The sequence below is a fragment of the Sphaeramia orbicularis genome, chromosome 22 (assembly GCF_902148855.1).
Source record: "Sphaeramia orbicularis chromosome 22, fSphaOr1.1, whole genome shotgun sequence".
Classification (NCBI taxonomy): domain Eukaryota; kingdom Metazoa; phylum Chordata; class Actinopteri; order Kurtiformes; family Apogonidae; genus Sphaeramia; species Sphaeramia orbicularis.
The window spans coordinates 7,509,928-7,533,306 of NC_043978.1; the positions used below are offsets into that span (position 1 = coordinate 7,509,928).

General features: G+C 42.1%; 1 long non-coding RNA gene and 1 pseudogene across 1 annotated transcript; both read left to right on the forward strand.

The window, feature by feature from the left end:
- The window catches only part of LOC115413580 (HEAT repeat-containing protein 5A-like), a 54,295-nt pseudogene that overhangs the window by 12,727 nt on the left and 18,189 nt on the right, over positions 1–23,379 (forward strand).
- LOC115413586 (uncharacterized) lies at positions 9,488–10,257 on the forward strand. The gene is made up of 3 exons (XR_003934486.1): positions 9,488–9,821; positions 10,039–10,112; positions 10,210–10,257. It is a non-coding gene; the product is annotated as an uncharacterized LOC115413586 (long non-coding RNA).

A 23,379-nucleotide genomic window follows, 5' to 3' on the forward strand; every position in this document is an offset into this window, starting at 1 on the left:
TCCAGGTCCAGATGGTCTCTGTGTCTCGGTCCAGGTCCAGATGGTCTCTGTGTCTCGGTCCAGGTCCAGATGATCTGTGTGTCTCAAACCAGGTCCAGATGGTCTTTGTCCGAGTCCAGGTCCAGGTCCAGATGGTCTATGTGTCTCAGTTCAGGTCCAGATGGTCTGTGTGTCTCAGTCCAGATCCAGGTCCAGATGGTCTCTGTGTCTCAGTCCAAGTCCAGGTGGTCTGTGTGTCTCAGTCCAGGTCCAGATGGTCTGTGTGTCTCGGTCCAGATCCAGGTCCAGATGGTCTCTGTGTCTCAGTCCAAGTCCAGGTGGTCTGTGTGTCTCAGTCCAGGTCCAGATGGTCTTTGTCCCAGTCCAGGTCCAGGTCCAGATGGTCTATGTGTCTCAGTTCAGGTCCAGATGGTCTATGTGTCTCAGTTCAGGTCCAGATGGTCTGTGTGTCTCAGTCCAGATCCAGGTCCAGATGGTCTCTGTGTCTCAGTCCAAGTCCAGGTGGTCTGTGTGTCTCAGTCCAGGTCCAGATGGTCTGTGTGTCTCGGTCCAGATCCAGGTCCAGATGGTCTCTGTGTCTCGGTCCAGGTCCAGATGGTCTCTGTGTCTCAGTCCAGGTCCAGGTCCAGATGGTCTTTGTGTCTCGGTCCAGGTCCAGGTGGTGTGTGTCTCAGTCTGTCTTCTGTGTCCAGTGTCTCCTGGAGCTGCAGAGGGAGGCGGTCTTCCTGTGGACCTCAGAGTTGGACAACGTGGCCTCGCTGTGCTTCAGGGCCTTTGAAGGTTCCAGCTCCAGCGTGCGTGTGTCTGTGTCAGAGCTGTTGGGGACGCTGTTGGCTGCAGCCGTGGAGCCCCCGCCACAGCGCCTCGGTAACGCCCACTCACTCCTTCAGTGTCTGAAGGATCTGATCTGATCAACCAGGATCAGCACATCAACTCAAATCTGTGGTTTTTTGTTTTGTTTTGTTTTTTTTCCCAGCAGCCCCCAGGCAGGGTGGGCGGGGTCGGACGTCCCTGGAGGAGGTGATGGATCTGTTGTTGGGGGGTTTCCTGAGGGGCGGGGCCGGGTTTCTGCGAGCCAGCGGAGACATGTTGAAGGGGACGAGCTCCGTCAGCAAAGACATCCGCATGGGGGTCACACAGGTGGGTTACCGTGGCAACGACCTCACAACGGACAGATACGGCAACCACTCAACTTCTGTCCCTGCTCTTCCTCCTCCTCCTTCTACTCTTCCTCCTCCTCCTCCTCATCTTCCTCTTCCTTCTTCTCTTCCTCTTTCTCCTCCTCTTTCTCCTTTTCCTCCTCCTCCTCCTCTTCCTTCTCCTCTTCCTCTTTCTCCTTTTCCTCTTCCTCCTCCTCCTCTTCCTTGTCTTCTTCCTCCTCCTCCTCTTTCTCCTCTTCCTCCTCCTTCTCTTCCTCCTCCTACTCCTCAGGCCTGTGTGGTCTTTGTCTCCTCCCTCGGTGCCTCCTGGTTGGAGTCCAACTTCTCCTCCTTCCTGTCCCTGCTCATGGAGTTGGCATCCCACGGTAAAGCAACTCAGACGGCGAGCGACGCCGTGGTGACGCGGCACTGCGTTTCCTTCATCCTAAGGAGCACCCTGGGGTCTCTGCTGGGGGAGAAGGCCCAGACCAACGCAGCCAAACAGCTGTGTGTGTACGTGGCGGCGCACAAACGCACCATCGGTGAGTGCTGTCAAGGGGTGGAGCAAAGGGGGCGGAGCAAGGGGCGGAGCTAACCCCTCTGTGTGTGTGTGTGTGTGTGTGTGTGTGTGTGTGTGTGTTGGGCATAGACGCAGCCCTGAGCGACGGAAACGTGGAGAGCAGAGGTTCATGTGCAGATGTGTCGTCCAGTCAGCATGTCCTGGTGTGTTGTCTGATGGAGCTGGGAGCACTGGTCCAGGGTCTGGGGTCCACAGCAGGACCACTGGTGACAGACGCCTCCACAGGTCTGTGGAGACACACACACACACACACACACACACACACACACACACACACACACATATATATTATGTGGGTTTCAGAGAAATAGAACAACCACACTCCTCTGCTTCTTCCTCTCCCTCTTCCTCCTCCTCTTCTCCTCTTCCTCCTCTTCCTCTTTCTCCTCTTCCTCTTTCTCCTCTTCCTCCTCCTCCTTTTCCTCCTCCTCTTCCTCTTCCTCCTCCTCCTCCTTCTCCTCCTTCTTTTCCTCCTTCTCCTCTTCCCCTCTCTCCTCCTCCTCTTTCTCCTCTTCCTCCTCCTCTTCCTCATTTGCAGGTTTGACATGTCAGTGTTCAGGTCATTGATCTCTTTAATTATAGATCCCCATCAGAAGAGTTGATTCCATGATTGTTTTTTTGTTTTGTTTTGTTTTGTTTTTCTTCCAGGTCTTTTGGACTCGGTTGTCTCTGTCCTCCTTCATCCTGCCTACTCGGCCCGTTTAGCCGCCGCCTGGTGTCTGCGCTGCATCGCCATGGCGATGCCGTCCCAGTGTTCCTTGCTGCTGGACCGCTGCACCGAGCGTCTGGTGGCGCTGAAGTCGTCCCCTGAAGCCGTGTCCGGGTACGCAGCAGCTGTCACCGCCCTGGTGGCCGCAGTGCAGCAATGCCCTCTGGGAATTCCGAGCACCAAGGGGAAGGTGAGTCCCCCCTGAGCAGGAGGAGGTTCCTTATGTGAAACGGTTCAGACAGGCACAGACCAGTTTAGACCAGTACAGACTGGTTCCGACCGATTCAAACTGGTTCACACCAAGGTTCTAATAGTTTTGGATTTTTCATTATAGTTTAGTTTTAGTTAGTTTTGACTTTTTTTTTGTCTAATTCAATTCGTTTTAGTTCATTTTTAGAGCAGGTTTGATAGTTTTTATTAGTTTTCATTTTTTCTAAATGTTTAGTTTTAGTTTAGTTTTAGTATTAATTTCAGTTTTGTCGTATCTTTTCTCTTCTTCTCTGTCATATTCAAATAAATCCCAGACAGGACTCTGCTGCTTTCTTCCAACTTTAGTCTCCATGTTTCCAGGTAGAGTGGGGACCAGAAGACGACTGGAAACCACAAGTGAACACAAGTGACGGACCGTGAAGTGTCATATGGGGCCACTAGCTAAAACAGCTTGAGGGAAATAAATCAATTTCATATCAATCCGACGCTGACAAATACCGTTTTAGTTAGTTTTGTAAACACACAATACAATGTCAGTTAGTTATCGTTTTTTTTTTCTATTAATTGTAGTTTTTATGTATTTCAGTTAACGAAAATGTTGGTACAATTCTAGTTTTTGTTATTTCGTTAGTTTTCGTTAATGATAATAACCATGGTTCAGACTGGTGCAGATCAGTACAGACCGGTTCAGACCAGTACAGACTGGTTCAGAACAGTACAGACTGGTTCAGATCAGTACCAACTGGTTAAGACTAGGGATGTCCGATATTAGCTTTTTTGCCAAAAACCGATATGCCGATATTGTCCAACGCTTAATTTCCGATTCCGATATCTACCGATATTGCTGCCGATATATGTGGGATATTAAACTAATTTTAGGTAACATCACATATCTCCTGTCATGGAATTAACACATCATGCCTAATTTTATTGTGATGCCCCATTGGATGCATTCTCAAATGCAACAAGGCTTTTAAAATGTAAACACTGTCTGTACAAAGAATACATACTTCTACTTAACTCTTTCCCCACCAGAGCATTTTCCAGTGAGTTGGTAGCCAGTGCCAGCCTTTTTGGTTATTTTCACTAAACTTTGGAGGCTCACTGAAAATGTTGTGTTAGGAGTATGTGAACACTGAATACATCAAAAGAAAGAACAGAACTTCAACTTTTAAACACAAGAAACAATTTTATTCTATCTTCATTCGTTCGTGAGATATGAATATTTGAATATTGGTCATTTTCAGGAAAAACTGAATTTTGAGCAAAAAACTGAGGAAAATTGCATTTTTTTTTCCAAAGATATTGATTTTCAAGATAAAATTGATTTCCTAATTACATTTTTGACTCTTTCTCATTTACCAACAGTAACACTGTATTCCAAATCACAAAATAAAATAATAATAACAACAATAATAATAACAAACAGCTCTAAGATATCCCATCATTCCACAAAATGTTAGGGGACTCCACACCAAGCTTTAGACAAAACATCTTCTAAAGCACCAGGTTCCTTCTAAATTTTACACATTTACATACATCAGTTATAAGTCTAACACATATTAGTTTAGTTTTTTCGATATAAACACTTCAGTATTCCTCATTTTCAAGAAAAAAAGAAACAAATGCACTAAATACTGTAGATTTCTGGCCTTTCCTTGGCTGCACCAGGTCCTCCTGTTGGACCACCTGCTGTATTTGATCTGGAATTAATTATATGGACATCTAGTTATTTATCTATGTATGAATATATGTATTTATTTATTTCATACTAAAGCCAATCAGACAGTGTCTTACCTGTGTCCCCGCTGACATTATGGAGCTGAATCTGTTCTGTGTCCACAGTCTGAATCTGAACTCTAACAGATGAACACTAGCTGTCCTTTGTCTTGTCCCATGTCTGTGTGTCTGTCTTCTCCTTGAATGTCCACTATAAATGTCTCTTTTCTCTTCCTCCTGTCTGTCATTTTCTCTGTGTCGCTCCGTGCCCTTCCTCATCCTCATCTCCGTGTCGGACCTGAGCTGATCCGTGTTTCCCGTGTTCCGTGTCCGTCTCCCTCACCTTGTACAGACCTGATCAAAATCTTAAGACCAGTTGAAAATAGCTAGAATTTACCTTTTGCACATTTGGATCTTAATGAGGTTTTAAGTAGAGCTACAATATACAAAGCAAGAAGGGGGAGTGAGACCAAAAGCACTTTGAAAAAGTCATTTATTGAAAACAACAAGTAAACTGAAATAGGCTGTTTATCAGCTGATCAAAAGTTTAAGACCATCGCTCAAAAAATTACAAAAAACTCTCCAAACCAGAACAAAAAATTTTCTCAGTAGGACTCAGTAATGAGTAGTTCCACCGTTCTTGTTAATCACTTCAAAAATTCGTTTGGGCATGCTTGATGCGAGTGTTTCCAGGAGGCTGGTGGGAACATTGCTCCAAGTGGTGAAGATGGCTTCACGAAGGGCATCAACTGTGTGGAACTGATGGCCATTTTTATAAACTTCCCTTGCCATCCATCCCCAAATGTTCTCTATGGGATTTAAATCAGGGGAACATGCAGGATGGTCCAAAAGAGTGATGTTATTCTTCCTGAAGAAGTCCTTCGTCAAGCGAGCAGTATGAACTGCAGCGTTGTCCTGTTTTTAAACCCAGCTGTTACCACACAGACGAGGGCCCTCAGTCATGAGGGATGCCCGCTGCAACATCTGCACGTAACCAGCCGCCGTTTGACGACCCTGCACCACCTGAAGCTCCAGTGTTCCACTGAATGAAAAAAGCACCCCAGATCATGATGGACCCCCCTCCACTGTGCCGGGTAGAAAACATCTCAGGTGGGATCTCCTTGTCATGCCAGTAACGTTGGAAGCCATCTGGACCGTCAAGGTTCAATTTTTTCTCATCAGAGAATAAAACTTTTTTCCACCTTTCAATGTCCCATGTTTGATGCTCCCTGGCAAAGTCTAAACGGGCAGTTTTGTGGCGTTGTAGGAGACGAGGTCTTTGAATTGGTTTTTTTGTTTTTGAAACCCTTTTCCCGCAGATGCCGTCTGATGGTTATTGCGCTGCAGTCGGCACCAGTAAGGGGCTTCATTTGGGTCGAGGACCGCCCTGTGTCTTGACGGACAGTCAATGGGATTCTCCGGCTCAGCGCAGGTGTAATTTTTTTGGGTCTACCACTTGACTTTTTTGTTCCATAATGCTCAGGATCTGTCAAAAAATTTAGAATGACTGTCTTACTGCGTCCAACCTCAGCAGCAATGGCACGCTGCGAGAGGCCTCGCTTATGCAGCTCGACGATCCGACCACGTTCAGAAGAGAAAGCTTCTTAGCTTTAGCCATCAGGAGGGCATGACCGTGTGAATGCCCGACAGAAAATGAGAATTTTGAGCAGATTTTGGCTTTTATAGCCTGCGGTCTTAAACTTTTGATCAGCTGATAAACAGCCTATTTCAGTTTACTTGTTGTTTTCAATAAATGACTTTTTCAAAGTGCTTTTTTGTCTCACTCCCCCTTCTTGCTTTGTATATTGTAGCTCTACTTAAAACCTCATTAAGATCCAAATGTGCAAAAGGTAAATTCTAGCTATTTTTCAACTGGTCTTAAGATTTTGATCAGGTCTGTATTTCTCCGTTCCTGTCTCTAAATGGTTCTTCTGTAGCTCCATCATATATTGAATTGTCAGACTCTGTCTCCATAATCATCTTTAAGGCTTTTGAAACTGCACGCCGTTCCTGCAGTCTGCACTTCCTCATTCAGTGACTGCCGCTGTATGCGTTGCCATGGGATACGGAGACTCCAGTGCGAAAACGTTAAACCTGGTCCGTCATTTTTCCGAAAAAGCTGCTTAATTGTTTGCTTTTGGACAAAGGAAAGTAATTCACACAATCCGCAACAGCTTCAACTACAGTATAACAGTGAAAACACGGATTGACGGAAAATCTCGTCATTGGCGGGGAAAGAGTTAAGTTGTGGAAAAAATACCATATTTATTTATTTTCTCTCCCTCCCTCCATGAGTCTGTTACAGTGTGGCAACTCTACTGTACAATTTTGAAAACTGCACATTTCTTTCAGCTACAAACAATGATTCATTTACGCGTCGGTAAATGCCAGTGAAATCAAGGCATTATTTTATTGGTTTTAATGATAGGCAAAAAACCAATACCGATATTCACCGATATTACATTTTTATGCCAATATCGGGCCGATAATATCGGTGGGCCGATATTATTAGACATCCCTAGTTAAGACCAGTACAGACTGGTTCAGAACAGTTCAGACCAGTACAGACTGGTTCAGACCGGCACAGACCAGTTCAGACCGGTACATACCAGTGGGTCCAGGTGGTTCTGGGTGTTCTCGTTCCTGTGGTTGTGGTCATGTTCTATTTCCTTCTTTGGGTCCAGGTGGTTCTGGGTCTGGCTGAAGACCTTCTCCGTTCCGCTGCTCAGAACAGTCGTATCTCCCTCCAGAGGACTCAGGCCGGCTGGATGCTCATCTCCTCCCTCATCACCCTGGGTAACCGTTTGAACAGGAGCCTTCTAACTTTTCTACATGCGTTGGTTCATAAACTATGATCTGAGTTTCGCTAACGGTCCCGTTCACACTGAACGTCTTACTGCTCAAGTCAGAATTTTTTAGCTGAAATGTGATTTTTTTTTTTTTTTTTTTTTTTTTTGCGTGGTTCTCGTTCTAATGTAAATGTGATGTCATCAGATTCACGTGCACGTGTCACACTGACTTTATGAATCATATACACAAAAATAAATTTACCAAAACACACCCAAATTTTAAAATCTTTATGATGAAATTTGAAAAATATATTAAATCATTAGAATTTATCTTTAACATAAAAAGCTTTTATTTTTATTTTTTTTTAAATTCTTTAAAGTAAATTGAACTCTCTGACGTATTTATTTATTTATTTTGTTAGATATGTTGGTTTTTTTTATACTATTATTTGTCTATTCTGTTTTGTGTCTTTAAATCTATGCATTTTTAAAATTTATTTGTTCAAATGCTTTTTCTTTTTGACATCTTGATGTTTGTTCAAAATGTATATGTCTTGTATACCTAAATATTTTCAATAAGAACAAAAACAAAAACAGAAGACAAGAAAGAAACAAAAACAAAAAACAAAACACTGACTTTATGAAGTAAATTTGGATCTGGTCCCGCCTCCACCAGCGCAGAATGTCGCATTTCAATGACGTAAAATCATAAATTCTCATAAATTTGTGATACTTTTGTTCATTTTTTGCTCGTTTATTATAAATATTTTCCAAAAAACATACAAAAACAAAACAAACAAACAAACAAAAAAGAAACCACAGAAAACAAGGAAAAAAAAAAAAAGACCAAAAAAAACCCAACACTGACTTTATTAAGTAACTATAGGTCTGGTCCTGCCTCCACCAGCGCAGAATTATGACATCTGTCACATTTCAATGACGTAAAATCATAAATTAGCATAAATTTGTGATACTTTTGTTCATTTTTTGGCTCTTTATTATAAATTTATATGTCTTATGTACTTAAATATTTTCAATTAAAAAAACAAAAACAAAAACAGAAGACATGAAAAAAAAACAATAATAAACAAAAACACTGTCTTTATGAAGTAAATATGGATCTGGTCCCGCCTCCACCAGCGCAGAATATGACATATGTTGTATTTAGGGACTGAACGATATAAAATTTCATATCACGACTATTGTGATCAAAAAGTACTTATACATACACTGAAATAATTTAACCAAGTTATAAAATAATCGGCACAATGTACCTTCTGTTGCCAGAAGAAACATTCAAATATTAACCCCTATTGTGTTCTGAGCTTATTTTGTCCGTTTTCAGTCCTTTTGATTTTGCCTTTATATACTATGTAAACATGTTTAACTATACCCATGATTGGGATCTTTTTTTCTAAGCACCAACTTCCTCTCTATCATTCTGTCTGTTATTTTTTCACTTTATAACCTCCTATCTCCCACACCAGACAGGACAAAAACCAAAAAAATATATATCCAATTTTGAAAAACTTAAATAATTTATTGCAGAGAGGAACACACAGGATGCTTAATGAAGACTTTTCAAAGACTGTAAAAGTGAATATTGGTTCCAAATATTAGGTATATAAAATTAAAATTATAATAAATTAAAATTATACTCAAATATTTGACATAAAAGCAGATCTTTACATAGGGTTTTTTCCTCTAAAAGTGTGGTAATCAAACCACGGTTATCATGATAATTAGAATTTAAACAGTAATACTAACCGTCTGCGATTTTTACCGCCATTTATCGTTATTACTGGTAATCGTTACATCTCTAGTCGCATTTCAATGACGTAAAATCATAAATTAGCATAAATTTGTGATACTTTTTTTCATTTATGGCTCATTTATTATAATTTATATGAAAAACAATCCAAAAAATCAACCAAATTAAGAAAACCAGTTGATTTCTGCTCCTTTTGGTCCAGGTCCAGCCGTGGTGGAGCTCCATCTCCCTCGGCTCCTCCTCCTCTGTCGCTGTGTGTTTCCGGCCGTCTCTGCGGGAGCAGGACATGGAGCTGCGTCGAGGGGACTACTTTACGTGGCAGGTTACGTTGGAGGGCCGAGCCGGGGCACTGTGCGGTCGGTACACGAAGAATCCGACTCTTTACACAACCTGAGGTGGAACCGAAACTGAACCGATCTGAAGTGTGTGTTTGTGTCCGACAGCCATGAAGAACCTGCTGCTCCACTGCAGGAACCTGGTCACCGATGACATCATCGCCGTCGCTCACACCATTGGCCCTGTTCTGTGGCCCTGCTTACCAAGTCCGTCTGTGATGGTTCTCCTTAAAGGTTAAAGTGGATGGTTTAGTCGGTTCTTAAAGGTTAAAGTGGATGTTTTTAGTCGGGTTCTAAAGGTTAAAATGGATTGTTTTAGTCGGTTCTAAAGGTTAAGTGGATGTTTAGTCGGTTCTAAAGGTAAAGTGGATGTTTTAGTTGGTTCACTAAAGGTTAAAGTGGATGTTTTGGTCAGTTCTAAAGGTAAAGTGGATTGTTTTAGTTGGTTCTAAGGTTTAAAGTGGACGTTTGTAGTCGGTTCTAAAGGTTTAAAGTGGAGTTTTAGTCGGTTTCTAAAGGTTTAAAGTGGATGTTTTAGTCGGTTCTAAAGGTTAAAGTGGATGTTTTGGGTCAGTTCTAAAGGTTAAAGTAGATTGTTTTAGTCGGTTCGAAGGTTAAAGTGGCATGTTTTAGTCGGTTGAAGGTTAAGTGGATGTTTTAGTCAGTTCTAAAGGTTAAAGTGGATGTTTTTCGTCGGTTCTAAAGGTTAAAGTGGATGTTTGGCGGTTCTAAGGTTAAACTGGATGTTTTTGGTCAGTTTCTAAAGGTTAAAGTGGATTGTTTTAGTCGGTTCTGAAAGTTAAAGTGGATGTTTTAGTCAGTTCTAAAGGTTAAAGTGCATGTTTTAGTCGGTTCTAAAGGTTTAAGGGATGTTTTAGCGTGTTCTCTAAAGGTTTAAGTGGATGTTTTTAGTCGGTTCTAAAGGTTTAAGTGGATGTTTTAGTCGGTTTTCTAAAGGTTAAAGTGGATGTTTTGTCGGTTCTTAAGGTTAAAGTGGATGTTTTATGTCGGTTTCTACAGGTTAAAGTGGACGTTTTAGTCGGTTCTAAAGGTTGAACATTTGCCAGTCCACCATTGCTGATCTGTTGTTCTGGTTCCGTCCAGGTTGCCGGTTCCTCTCAGGTCCACGGTTCCTCCATCCGGACCTGGTCCGTCCTCTATAGACCTCCGAGTCTACGAGCTGCGGTTATGCCTGCCGCCTCACAGTTACCATGGTAATGCTAGGCCTCCGTTCCACAGACTCCTCCCCCTTCCTCTTCGCCGTCTCACAGTTCCGGTTGTTCTGGTTCCGCAGAGAGTTTCGGATTGGTGATGAACCAGCTGGTGTCGGACCTGTCGGGGTCAGGACAACCTGAACCAGCCGTGTTCAGAGCTCACTCTGCTGCCGCCGCTCTGTCACCATGACGACCTGCCGCCAATCGGCCACGCCCTCCGAGACCCCGCCCACCACTACATCGAGGAGCAGGTGGTCGGCCTTTCCGGATCAAATCTGACACTTGCAGGAACCTTAAGTACCGGAATGTGTTGAGCTGTTCTTCTGTGGTTTGAGTTGCAGTTCCATTCATCAGACTCTGTCGTTTCCTGCTTCGTTTTTTTTTTTTTTTCTATAAATGTGTGATAGTTCGGTCCATTTTTTTTTTCTGTATATGTGCAATATTTGGGTCCTTTTTTTTTTTTTCTGTAAATGTGCGATAGTTAGGTCAATTTGTTTTCTGTAAATGTGCAATAGTTCAGTCCATTTTTTTTGTTTTTTTTTCTGTAAATGTGCAATAGTTCGGTCCATTTTTTTTCTGTAAATGTGCAATAGTTCGGTCCTTTTTTTTCTGTAAATGTGCAATAGTTCGGTCCTTTTTTTTCTGTAAATGTGTGATAGTTCGGTCCTTTTTTTTCTGTAAATGTGTGATAGTTTGGTCCTTTTTTTTCTGTAAATGTGTGATAGTTCGGTCCATTTTGTTTTCTGTATACGTGCGGTAGTTCGGCCCTTTTTTTTTTTTTCTGTAAATGTGTGATACTTCGGTCCAGGTGATTTTATCCAGAGTAGATTCAGACAGAGATGAATACAGTGACCACTGGAGGGACACCTGAAAGGGTCAAAGGTCAGAGGGAGGGACACCAGTAAGGGTCAAAGGTCAGAGGTAACCATCTACTTCCCATAGCTTTGTAATACTCACAGCTTCAAGTACTTTTTTATTTTAGTGTATTTTAAGATATTTATTCTGTATTTTAGCAGAGTTTTGTTTATTTTAGTGTATTTCTTGTGTATTTTTTTTATATTTCATTGTATGTTAAGAATTTTAGTATGTATATTGGTGTAGTTTAGCATATTTTTTCTGTATTGTAGTGCATTCTTGTGTATTTTAGCGTATTTGTTGTACATTTTTTTCTTTTAGTACATTTTTGGTGTATTTTTGTGTCTTTTAGTACATTTTTGTGGATTTTAGGGCATTTTAGTAATTGTTTTTAGTGGATTTTAGCACATTTTTTGTATATTTTAGTGTATTTTAAGATTTTTAATATGTATGTTGATGTATTGTAGCATATTATTTTTGCATTGTAATGCATTCTTGTGTATTTTAGCTTTTTTTTGTGTGTGGATTTTAGTGTACTTCTTCAGTATTTTTGTGTCTTTTAGTACATTTTTGTGGATTTTAGGACATTTTAGTGAATTTGTTGTGTAGTTTAGTGCATTTTATTGATTTTTTTTGTGGATTTCAGTAAATTTTTTGTGGATTGTAGTGCATTTTTGTGGATTTCAGTGCATTGACGTACTTTTTTTTGGATTTCAGTGCATTTTTGTTTTTTTTTGTGGATTTTAGTGCATTATATTCCTATTTTGTGTGTTTGTGCATAAGGTCCAGGCTGTTTTGATGGTGTTGGTCAAATGTTGGTGTTCGTCGTCCTTTTGATTTGATAGTGCACTTCTTTAGTATTTTTGTGTCTTTTAGCACATTTTTGTGGATTTTAGAACATTTTAGTGAATTTCTTATGTAGTTTAGTGCATTTTAGTACATTTTTTGTGCATTTTAGTCATTGTTGTTGGATTTTAGTGTGTTTTAAGATTTTTAATGTGTATGTTGATGTATTTTAACATTTTTCTGTATTGTAGTGCATTCTTGTGTATTTTAGCTTATTTTAGTGTATTTTAGTGTACTTCTTTAGTAGTTTTATGTCTTTTAGCAAATTGTTTGGGATTTCAGTGCATTTTAGTGAATTTTTTCTGTGCATTTGGTGTGTATTTAATGGATTTTACTGCATTTAGTACTTTTTTGTGGATTTAAGTGCATGTTAGTCCATTTTTTGCAGATTTTAGTGCACTTGAGTACATTTTTTGTGGACTTTAGGGCATTGTAGTATATTTTTGGTGGATTTTAGTGCGTTTCAGTCCATTTTTTGTGGATTTTAGTGCATGTTAGTCCATTTTTGTGGATTTTAGTGCATGTTAGTCCATTTTTGTGGATTTTAGTGCATTGTAGTCCATTTTTTGTGGATTTTAGTGTATTCTCTACATTTTTTTTGTGGATTTTAGTGCATTGTTGTACATTTTTTTGTGCTTTTAGTGCATTTAGTAATTTTATGTGGATTTTAGTGAATTGTAGTACATTTTTGGTGAATTTCAGCGCATTTCAGTACATTTTTGGTGAATTTCAGCGCATTTCAGTACATTTTTGGTGGATTTTAGTGCATTTCAGTACATTTTTGGTGGATTTTAGTGCATTGCAGTACTTTTTTTTGTGGATTTTAGTGCATATTAATACATTTTTTGTGGATTTTAGTGCATTGCAGTACATTTTTTTTTTGGATTTTAGTGCATTTTATTACATTTTTTGTGGATTTTAGTGCATGTTAGTAAATTTTTTGTGGATTTTAGTGCATTGCAGTACATTTTATTGGATTTTAGTGCATTTGAGTACATTTTTTGTGAATTTTAGTACATTTTTGTGGATTTTAGTGCATTTCAGTACATTTTTTGTGGATTTTAGTGCATTGCAGTACATTTTTTTTGTGGATTTTAGTGCATTTTAATACCTTTTTTGTGTATTTTAGTGCATTGCAGTACATTTTATTGGATTTTAATGCATTTGAGTACATTTTTTGTGAATTTGAGTACATTTTTTGTGTATTTTAGTACATTTTTTTGTGGATTTTAGTGCATTACAGTACCTTTTTCGTGGATTTTAGTGCATTTCAGTACATTTTATTGGATTTTAGTGCATTTGAGTAGATTTTTGTGAATTTTAGTACATTTTTGTGGATTTTAGTGCATTTTAGTACATTTTTGTGGATTTTAGTGCATTGCAGTACATTTTTTTGTGGATTTTAGTGCATTTTAGTACCTTTTTTGTGTATTTTAGTGCATTGCAGTGCATTTTATTGGATTTAGTGCATTTGAGTACATTTTTTGTGAATTTTAGTATATTTTTTGTGTATTTTAGTGCATTTTAGTACATTTTTTTTGTGTATTTTAGTGCATTACAGTACCTTTTTTGTGGATTTTAGTGCATTTCAGTACATTTTATTGGATTTTAGTGCATCTATGTACTTTTTTGTGAATTTTAGTACATTTTAGTGCATTTGGGGCGGCTATGGCTCAGGTGGTACAGCGGGTCGTCCAATAACTGAAGGGTTGGCGGTTTGAATCCCACTCTGTCCTAGTCAGTACGTTGTGTCCTTGGGCAAGACACTTCACCCTCCTTGCCTCCAGTGCCACTCACACTGGTGTATGAATTGTGTATGAATGTTTGGTGGTGGTCGGATTGGCAGCCACGCGAATTGGCAGCCACGCTTCTGCCAGTGTGCCCCAGGGCAACTGTGGCTACAGATGTAGTTTACCACCACCAGAGGGACAATGTGAGAGCGAATGAATAATGGATCAATAATGTAAAGGACTTTGGGTGTCTAGAAAAGCGCTATATAAATCCAATCCATTATTTATTTATTTATTTTTGTGTGTGTGTGTGTATTTTAGCGTATTTTAGTGCATTTTTTGTGGATTTCACTGCATTTTAGTACATTTTTGTGGATTTTAGTGCATTTCAGTACATTTTTTGTGGATTTTAGAACATGTTAGTACATTTTTTGTAGATTTAGTGCATTTTAGTACATTTTTTGTGTATTTTAGAGCATATTAGTACATTTTTTTGGGATTTTTAGTGCATATTTGTCCATTTTTTTGTGCATTTTAGTACATTTTTTTTGTGGATTTTAGTGTGTTGTAGTACATTTTTTGGAGATTTTGGTGCATTTTAGTCCGTTTTTTTGTGGATTTTAGTGCATATTAGTCCATTTTTAGCTTACCGGCCAACTGGTCGTAAGCTATTGTCATCATGCGGCGTTTGGTTGTCGTTGTCTGTCGTCCATTACAAAACTTTCAATTGTCTTCTTCTCCGAAACTAATATTCCGTTTGACTTCAAACTTGGTATACAGCTCTTTATGATGATTTCAACAAAAGATAGTGAAATTCTTTGGATCCAGATCTGATTCTGGATTTGGTATGACTTTGAAAAATTTCCCCTTTACAAGAGATAGGAAGTGGATCATCATTTATATTTACTCAGTAAATATAAACTCAGTAAATATAAATGATATCAAGTTGAAATTTCTACAGTACAGCCCTGATGGGGAGATGACCAAAACATAATGGCCACATGCTGATCAGGCTCTTCTTCTGGATCCGGGAACTTACAGAAAATGTATGGGCTCTTATGGGGAAAAAATTTCAGTCGTCTTCATCTCTGAAACTACAGTTCTGATTGACTTCAAACTTGGTATACAGCTTCTTTATGATCATGTCAACACAAGGAATTCAAATTATTATGATCCGGATCTGATTCTGGATTTGGTGCCACTTTTAACAATTTTCCCATTATAACAGATTGGAAGTGGATTGATACAATAAATCAGTAAGTATCAATGATATCATGTTGGAATTTGAATTTTTACAGATCTGATTGGAATATGACCAAAACATGGACTATTTCTGTATATAATAAATACACAGAACTGGGTGATAATAATGGCATCTGGATACATTTCCCAAGCTTTTAATTTGGCCGGTAAGCTACAGGGCCATTGGTCCTATTTTTTGTGGATTTTAGTGCATTTCAGTACATTTGTGGATTTTAGTGCGTGTTAGTACATTTTTGTGGATTTAGTGCATGTTAGGAACTTTAATGAGGTTGGGGTGGTGGGGGATGTTCTTACCGGGTCATTTCAGTGGAAACACTCACAGGTTTTTCCACAGGTCATGCGTTTGAAAAGTGGTTTTGATGTTTAAATGATTGACAGACTGGAGTCGACACGGAACCGCTGACGAGTGGTGGGTTTTTGTTTCCACGGTTTCAGCTCCACGCCAGCAGTGGTAGGCGGAGCCTCTCTGGACAATGACCCCTTTAGTCTGTGCAACCCCGGCGACGAAGCTCCGCTTCTCTTCCTCCTCCCATTCGCTCTGACCGCCGCGGCCGTCCACTCTTTGGGACGCTGTTCCCTCACATCATCTCCGCTCAGAAGTAAAAACCACATCTGTTAACGTTCACCAGGATTTCAAGACATCTGTGCGAATCCTCATCCCTGAACGCACTGAACGTGTCCTGTCATTTTCCCCGTCAGAGTGAAGATCCTGGAGCAGTTTGTGGAGACGGTGAACCAGGTCAAAGGTCAGCGACAGCAGACAGTCCAGACCCCGTGTGCGCTGCCCTCTGCAGTCTGCTCAAGGTACTGCACCTTTACCAACTTAAGGAGGCGCTCCCATCGAAGCAGCACTCACACATAAAAGAGCCACAAGAATAAAGTACATGTCAGATAGAACAATGGACACAGCAGTTAATTAAAGACGAGTATCGACGAGTCTAAAAAAGGATTTACAGCAGGGGTCTCAAACATGCGGCCCACCAACGGTTCCAATCCAGTCCCTGGATGAATTTGCAAAGTGCAAAATTCCAGTCAAGGCTGTGGAACTCATTTTAGTTTAGGTTCCACATACAGACCAATATGATCTACAGTCAATAATAACAGCAGAAGAACCGACAAAAAAGAATGACTCCATATTTTCTTCTCGGTTTGATGTGAAAAAAATATTACACCATGCCCATAAGTAATGACAACTTCAAATTTTTGTCTTTGTTTTAGTGCAAAAAATAACATTAAATATGGAAATACTTGCTTTTTATAAACTATCCAAACAAAAACGTATGTGAATAACCTGAAAAAACTGAAGTTTCTTAAGAAAAGTCAGTGCAATTTTAACAATAATTCTGCCTCAACTTATCATTTTATATGTGCATTATGGATCAGATTTACAAAGATACTAAACACTGAGGAAAAGGCAGAAAATAGTTCAAATTGTGCTGAATTTTCTTAGACTTTCAGGTTGTTCATATTTGTTCAGTTTATTCACATTTTTTTGTTACAGAATAGTTTGTAAGTATTTTCATAGTTAATGTTATTTTTTGCACTAAAACGAAGACAAAAATTTGAAGTTGTCACTATTTATAGACATAATGTAAATTTTTTTTTTTCCACATCAACTTAGAAGAAAATCTGGAGTCATTCTTTTTTGTCAGTTATTCTGCTGTTATTATTTGACTGTAGATCTATTGGTCTGTATGTGGACCGGAACTAAAATGAGTTCCACAGCCTGACTGTGGAATTTTTACACTTTGCAATCATCCAGGGGCCGGATTGGAACCTTTCATGGGACGCATTTTGCCCCCGGGACGCATGTTTTGACGCCCCTGGATTAGACTCTCTATATGATCAATGTATGTGATATTGATCATAGGATCAGTGTAAAGGGGGGTCAGTGTCATCAGGGTCCATCTGTAGGCCTACATCTGAACATACATGAATATAAACATATAAATGATGGGGCCTAAGACGGTGCCCTGAGGGATCCCATTATCAATGTAATGACACAGATTTCTGATCAATATAATCTGAGAACTGCATTGATAAGACCCTGATTAGAGTATTAGTGTGGATGGAAACAGGGTCAGAACCAGTCCAGTCCACCTGTCAGCTGACTCTGTTCAGACCGTGTACAGTTTAGTGGTGGATCAGGTCCGTGTCCTAACAGGGTCTGGGTCCTCAGCTCCAGGCTGGTGTCCGTGGTCCTCTGGGTCCAGAGGACGTGCGTCCCCCCCGCCCTGTCCCTCCTGTCGGGGGCGCTGGAGAGCAGTAGTCCTCTGCTGCGCTGCCTGGCGGCTGAAGGTCTGGCCCGTCTGGTCCAGGTGGTCAACGACCCGGCTTTCACCGTGTCCGTGTCCCTGCTCTGCTTTGACAGGTCAGTGGGCAGGGCATTAACAGGTGGGGCGGGCTTTAAACAGGTGGACACAGCTGGACATGTTATGGGTCTCATATGTGTGTCTAAAAATAAACGAAAACTAAAAAGTAAACTAATAGAATATAAACTGTATCTAAACAGTGTGTATAAGTCTATAAAAATCGTGCATCTGTATCTGATTAAATATTGAATTGTTTGTGTCTGATCAGAGCATCATCGTATGTTCCTAAACTGACTGACTGTCCACGGTTTCAGGTGAAAACGGCGAGGGACGCAGCGTCTCGCAGCGGCTTGGCTCTGGCTCTGGGGGCACTGTACCGCTACGTGGGCGGGATCAGCTCCCCTCAGCACCTGTCCACCTGTTGTGGGCGTTCATGTTCACCCTTAGCCAGGACAGCACGTCCCCAGAGGTCCAGGTGGGTCCGCTTTCAGCCACCCCCTCAGTCCAGCTCCAGGTCCACCCGGGACCCGCATTAACTTCCTGTCCCTGTCCTCCAGACCTGGTCCCTCCCACAGTCTGTCTCTGGTGGTGGATCTGTCTGGGGGTCTGTACCGGGTCCACGCAGAGCCCTCCTTCACGTTGGTGCTCCGCCTCCTGCTGTCAACTCCGCCCACTCACCCAGAGGTCACCTGAGGTCTGGGCCGCTGTCTGCATGCGCTACCACCTGCCTGGGGTCCGGATCTACAAGGTAAGACCTGGTCCAGTGGAACCCTTTATCTTCAGTTCTACTGTGAGACTGACCCGTAGAACCATCCATGGACCACTACTAGAACCATCCATGGAACCACTAATAGAACCATCCATAGAACCATCTATAGAACTACTAATAGAACCATCCATAGAACCACCAATAGAACCATCCATAGAACCACCAATAGAACCATCCATAGAACCACTAATAGAACCATCCATAGAACCACCAATAGAACTAATATAGAACCATCCATAGAACTACTAATAGAACCAGCCATAGAACCAGCTATAGAACTACTAATGAACCACCAATAGAAACTACTAATAGAACCAGCCATAGAACCACCCATAAAACCACCAATAGAACCATCCATTAGAACCACCAATAGAACTACTAATAGACCCATCCATAAAACCGCCATAGAACCATCCATTAGAACCACCAATAGAACTACTAATAGAACATCCATAAAACCACCAATAGAACCATCCATAGAAACACCAATAGAACTACTAATAGAACCATCCATAGACCACTAATAGAACCAGCCATAGACACCATAAACTAATAGAACCAGCAATAGAACCATCCATAGAACTACTAATAGAACCAGCCATAGAACCATCCATAGAACCACCAATAGAACTACTAATAGAACCAGCCATAGAACCATCCATAGAACCATCCATAGAACCAGCCATAGAACCATCCATGAGAACCACCAATAGAACTACTACTAGAACCATCCATAGAACCACCAATAGAACTACTAATAGGACCATCCATAGAACCATCCACAGAACCATCCATAGAACTACTAATAGAAACCATCTGTTGAATCACTAATGGAACCATCCATAGAAACTCCATAGAACTACTAATAGAACCATCCACGGAACCACTAATAGAACTAACCATAGAACCATCCATAGAGCTACTAATAGAACCATCCATAGAACCACCCATAGAACTACTAACAGAACCACCCACAGACCTCCATAGAACCAGCTATAGAACCTCTAATAGAACCATCTATAGAACCACCTGTAGAACCAGCCATAGAACCACTAATAGAACCATCCATAGAACCATCTATAGAGCTACTAATAGAACCAACCATAGAACCACCCACAGAACTACTAATAGAACCACCCACAGAACCAGCCATAGAACCGCCCGTAGAACCAGCTATAGAACCACTAATAGAACCATCCATAGAACCACCCATAGAACCATCTATAGAACCACCTGTAGAACCAGCCATAGAACCACTAATAGAACCATCCATAGAACCATCTATAGAACCACTAATAGAACTACCTATAGAACCACCTATAGAACCACTAATCTGTTGGGTTCTGTGGCTCATATGTTCATGTGTTTGTAGGTGACGGTGCAGCCGGTCTTCGGTCCAGTGTTCTGCTGGGTTCTGCTGGGTTCTGTTGGGTTCTACTAGGTTCTGCTGGGTTCTGTGGCTCATATGTTCGTTTGTTCGTAGGTGACAGTGCGGCCGTTATTCGGTCCAGTGTTCTGCTGGGTTCTGCTGTCATGCAGGGTTCTCCAGACTGCCTGGTCCAGTCCAGAGCTGTGTCCTGTCTTCAGCAGCTCCACATGTTCTGTCCTCCTCACGTGGACCTGTCCGGCCTCGTACCTGCACTCTGTGTGAGTAGCCCCGCCCTTTGACCATGGCCACCCCACCTGTCCCACCCTCCAGTCCATCAGTGTCTCTGTATCCTGTCTGTCTCCTGTTGACCACGCCCACCCCACCTGTCCCACCCTCTGGTCCATCAGCGTCTCTGTCTCCTGTCTGTCCCTGTTGTCCTCCATCCTCTGGTTCCAGTTCTATTCACTGTTTTCCAGCAGGTTTCAACATCGACAACATATGAACTGAAGGTTGTTTGTGTGTTTGTTTTTTCAGGAGATCTTATTGGATTATTCTCTGTTGGTACGTCCGGTCAAGCATGAAGCTGTGTTTCTGTTGTGTTCAGCTTCTTCCTCTGTTTCCTCAGTTTCTCTGTTCATGGACTGTCTTTGTCTCTGTGTCCATCTGTCCTTTTTATTGGTTTGGACACTTTTATCATCTGCTTTTGAACTTTGTGTTGCAGTTTGACATCTCAACTCACCAACTCCTGCTCTGTTTATCCACATCCTTTAACTCACCAACTCCTGCTCTGTTTATCCACATCCTTTAACTCATTAACTCCTGCTCTGTTTATCCACATCCTTTAACTCATTAACTCCTGCTCTGTTTATCCACATCCTTTAACCATTACTCCTGCTCTGTTATCCACATCCTTTAACTCATTAACTCCTGCTCTGTTTATCCACATCCTTTAACTCATTAACTCCTGCTCTGTTTATCCACATCCTTTAACTCATTAACTCCTGCTCTGTTTACCACATCCTTTAACTCATTACTCCTGCTCTGTTTATCCACATCCTTTAACTCATTAACTCCTGCTCTGTTTATCCACATCCTTTAACTCATTAACTCCTGCTCTGTTTGCCCACATCCTTTAACTCGCTAACTCTTGCTCTGTTATCCACGTCCGTTAAAGCTATACCGTATGATGTGGCATTTTTACACTTTCTTTCGTCATCTTAAAATGCTCCTAATAAGCGTGTCAAACTAAAATGTAAAAGAAACTCAAAAATGTTTAATTCTCATATATTGCTCATATTTCTGATAAAATTCTGACAAATCATTTTATTTCGGTCCGAATGAAACAATTGGCCGAACTTGGCTGAGCCTCCTGTCAATCATCCATTACGGCCGTCCACCATCCGATCCATTATTGCCGTCTCCACATCCGATATGGGTACCCCTGAATCTGACGCTTCAGTCGTGCTGCTTCTCCTGTCACTATCCACGCACAGTCCTCCTGTCTAAGATGTGTATGGCTAGGACTCAAATGCACATGTGGAAGGGAAAAAACGAATTTATTAACAGAATCACAACTGAGGGGAACAAACAGGAGTTTGATGAATGAAGGATGGAGATAAAGTCTAGAAGTCTGGTGTACTGGACTAAACAGACAGGTCTGCATAAAGGTAGCTTTTATGACTGTGGGACTCATACAGGTACATGTACTTGGTGTCACACATGTAGGATGAAATTATGGACTATGCACCTCAAATGTCCATGGAAAATTCGGGAGGCCGTGCGTTCACAGTGCACGTGCCCATCGCCTGGCACCTCATCTCCATGGTCCAGTGAAGACACTGGCCCAGCACTGCACAGACCAGACCCTTAAATTCAGGGTCTACTGATGAAACAGGCCGCGGCAGGTGATGTGTCTGATTACTGAGGGAGGGATCCACGGACACACCAAAGCGGTCCGACCCCACCTCTGCTTCCACCGCGCATAAGGGAGAGGAGGAAAGCGTTAGAGCTCAGCAGGGGGAAGAGGGTGGGGCATTGGAGGGAGGCGGTTGTTCATGTTCAAACTGTTACTAAGTGTTGTGAGAAATGCCACATTGGTAGGTATATCTTTAAGACGATTTTATCTGTTTCCTCTGAAAACTAACATCGGATCCGACACATTTGACGTTTTTTCATTTAAGTTCCTTCTGTTTTGTTTTATTTTTTAGAGTTTGATATTTGATCTGTGGGTTTGTCTTTATCGTCCTCTGTGTCTTTAACTTCCTCTGTCTTTCCTCCAGACTCACCTGTCCAGTTCTTACCTGTCTTTACGTGGTGCTGTCGTGGCCTGTTTGCGTCAGTTGGTCCAACGTGAAGCTCTGGAGGTTTCACAACTGGCTGTGACAGTGGTTAAAGAACTGAACAGAAGAGACAACACACAACTGGGTAGGACACACAGACACACACGGTTACACACAGACAGACAGACAGACAGACAGACAGACAGACAGACAGACAGACAGACAGACAGACAGACAGACAGACAGACAGACAGACAGACAGACAGACAGACAGACAGACAGACAGACAGACAGACAGACAGACAGACAGACAGAGACACACACGCACATGGACATGGACACACACACAGAGACACAGATAGACACACACAAATACACACACACACACACACAGACAGACAGACACACGCACACAGACACGCACACACACACATGCACACACACACACACAAGACACCCACATACATCCACACAACACAACACAACACACATACACAGTACATCGGTAACAGTTTAAAGGTTAATCTGATTGGTCGGATGGGGCTCCACCTCCTTCCTGTTTGTTTGTTTTTGTTTGTTTGTAGATGTGACCATAAAGGAGTGGTCTGGAAGGAGCCCTGTTCACTCTGCTGGACCAGAGTCCGACCCGGGTCTGAGGAGGGATATCCAGGAACGCTGGTCCCATGATGACGTCCAGTGCCACCACGGGGAAACTGGGACACTGGCTCAAACTGTGCAAGGATGTCCTGTCGGCATCCACAGGTGGGCAGGGCGTCTTTAAAGGGGACTACCCACCAGGTTTAACCCCATCAGCCTATGGGTCACATGACCAGACTGACCTTTGGCCTTTGACCCCCAGACTGCCGGACCCCCATGGAGGCCAGTCAGGAGCAGGAGGAGGCGGACCCCGGCCGCGACGACGACTCGTCTGTGTTCAGAGCGCGCTCAGACGGCGGCGGCCCCTTCACAGCGCTGCGTTGGGCCACGCCCGCTTTGCCATGGAGTGGTGTGTCGAATCATCGCGCAGTGTGAGAGCGCTGACCCCGCCCACTTCGACATGACGCTGGCCCAGGAGCGACGCCTCCACGAGTCCACGGGTAGGTGAACTGGAGAACCGAGAACTAGGACGTTTACTGTCCACGACAACCACGATGTTTACTGTCCACTGAGAACCGGATTTTGCTGTCCACTGAGAACCGAGAACCAGGACATTTACTGTCCACGGAGAACTCAGAACCGGGATGTTTACTGTCCACAGAGAACCGAGAACCGGGACGGTTACTGTCCACGGAGAACCAAGAACAGGACGATTACTGTCCACTGAGAACCGGGACATTTACTGTCCACTGAGAACCGGGACATTTACTGTCCACTGAGAACTGAGAACCGGACATTTACTGTCCACTGAGAACCGAGAACTGGGATGTTTACTGTCCATTGAGAACCGAGAACCGGGACGATTACTGTCCACAGAGAACTGAGAACCGGGA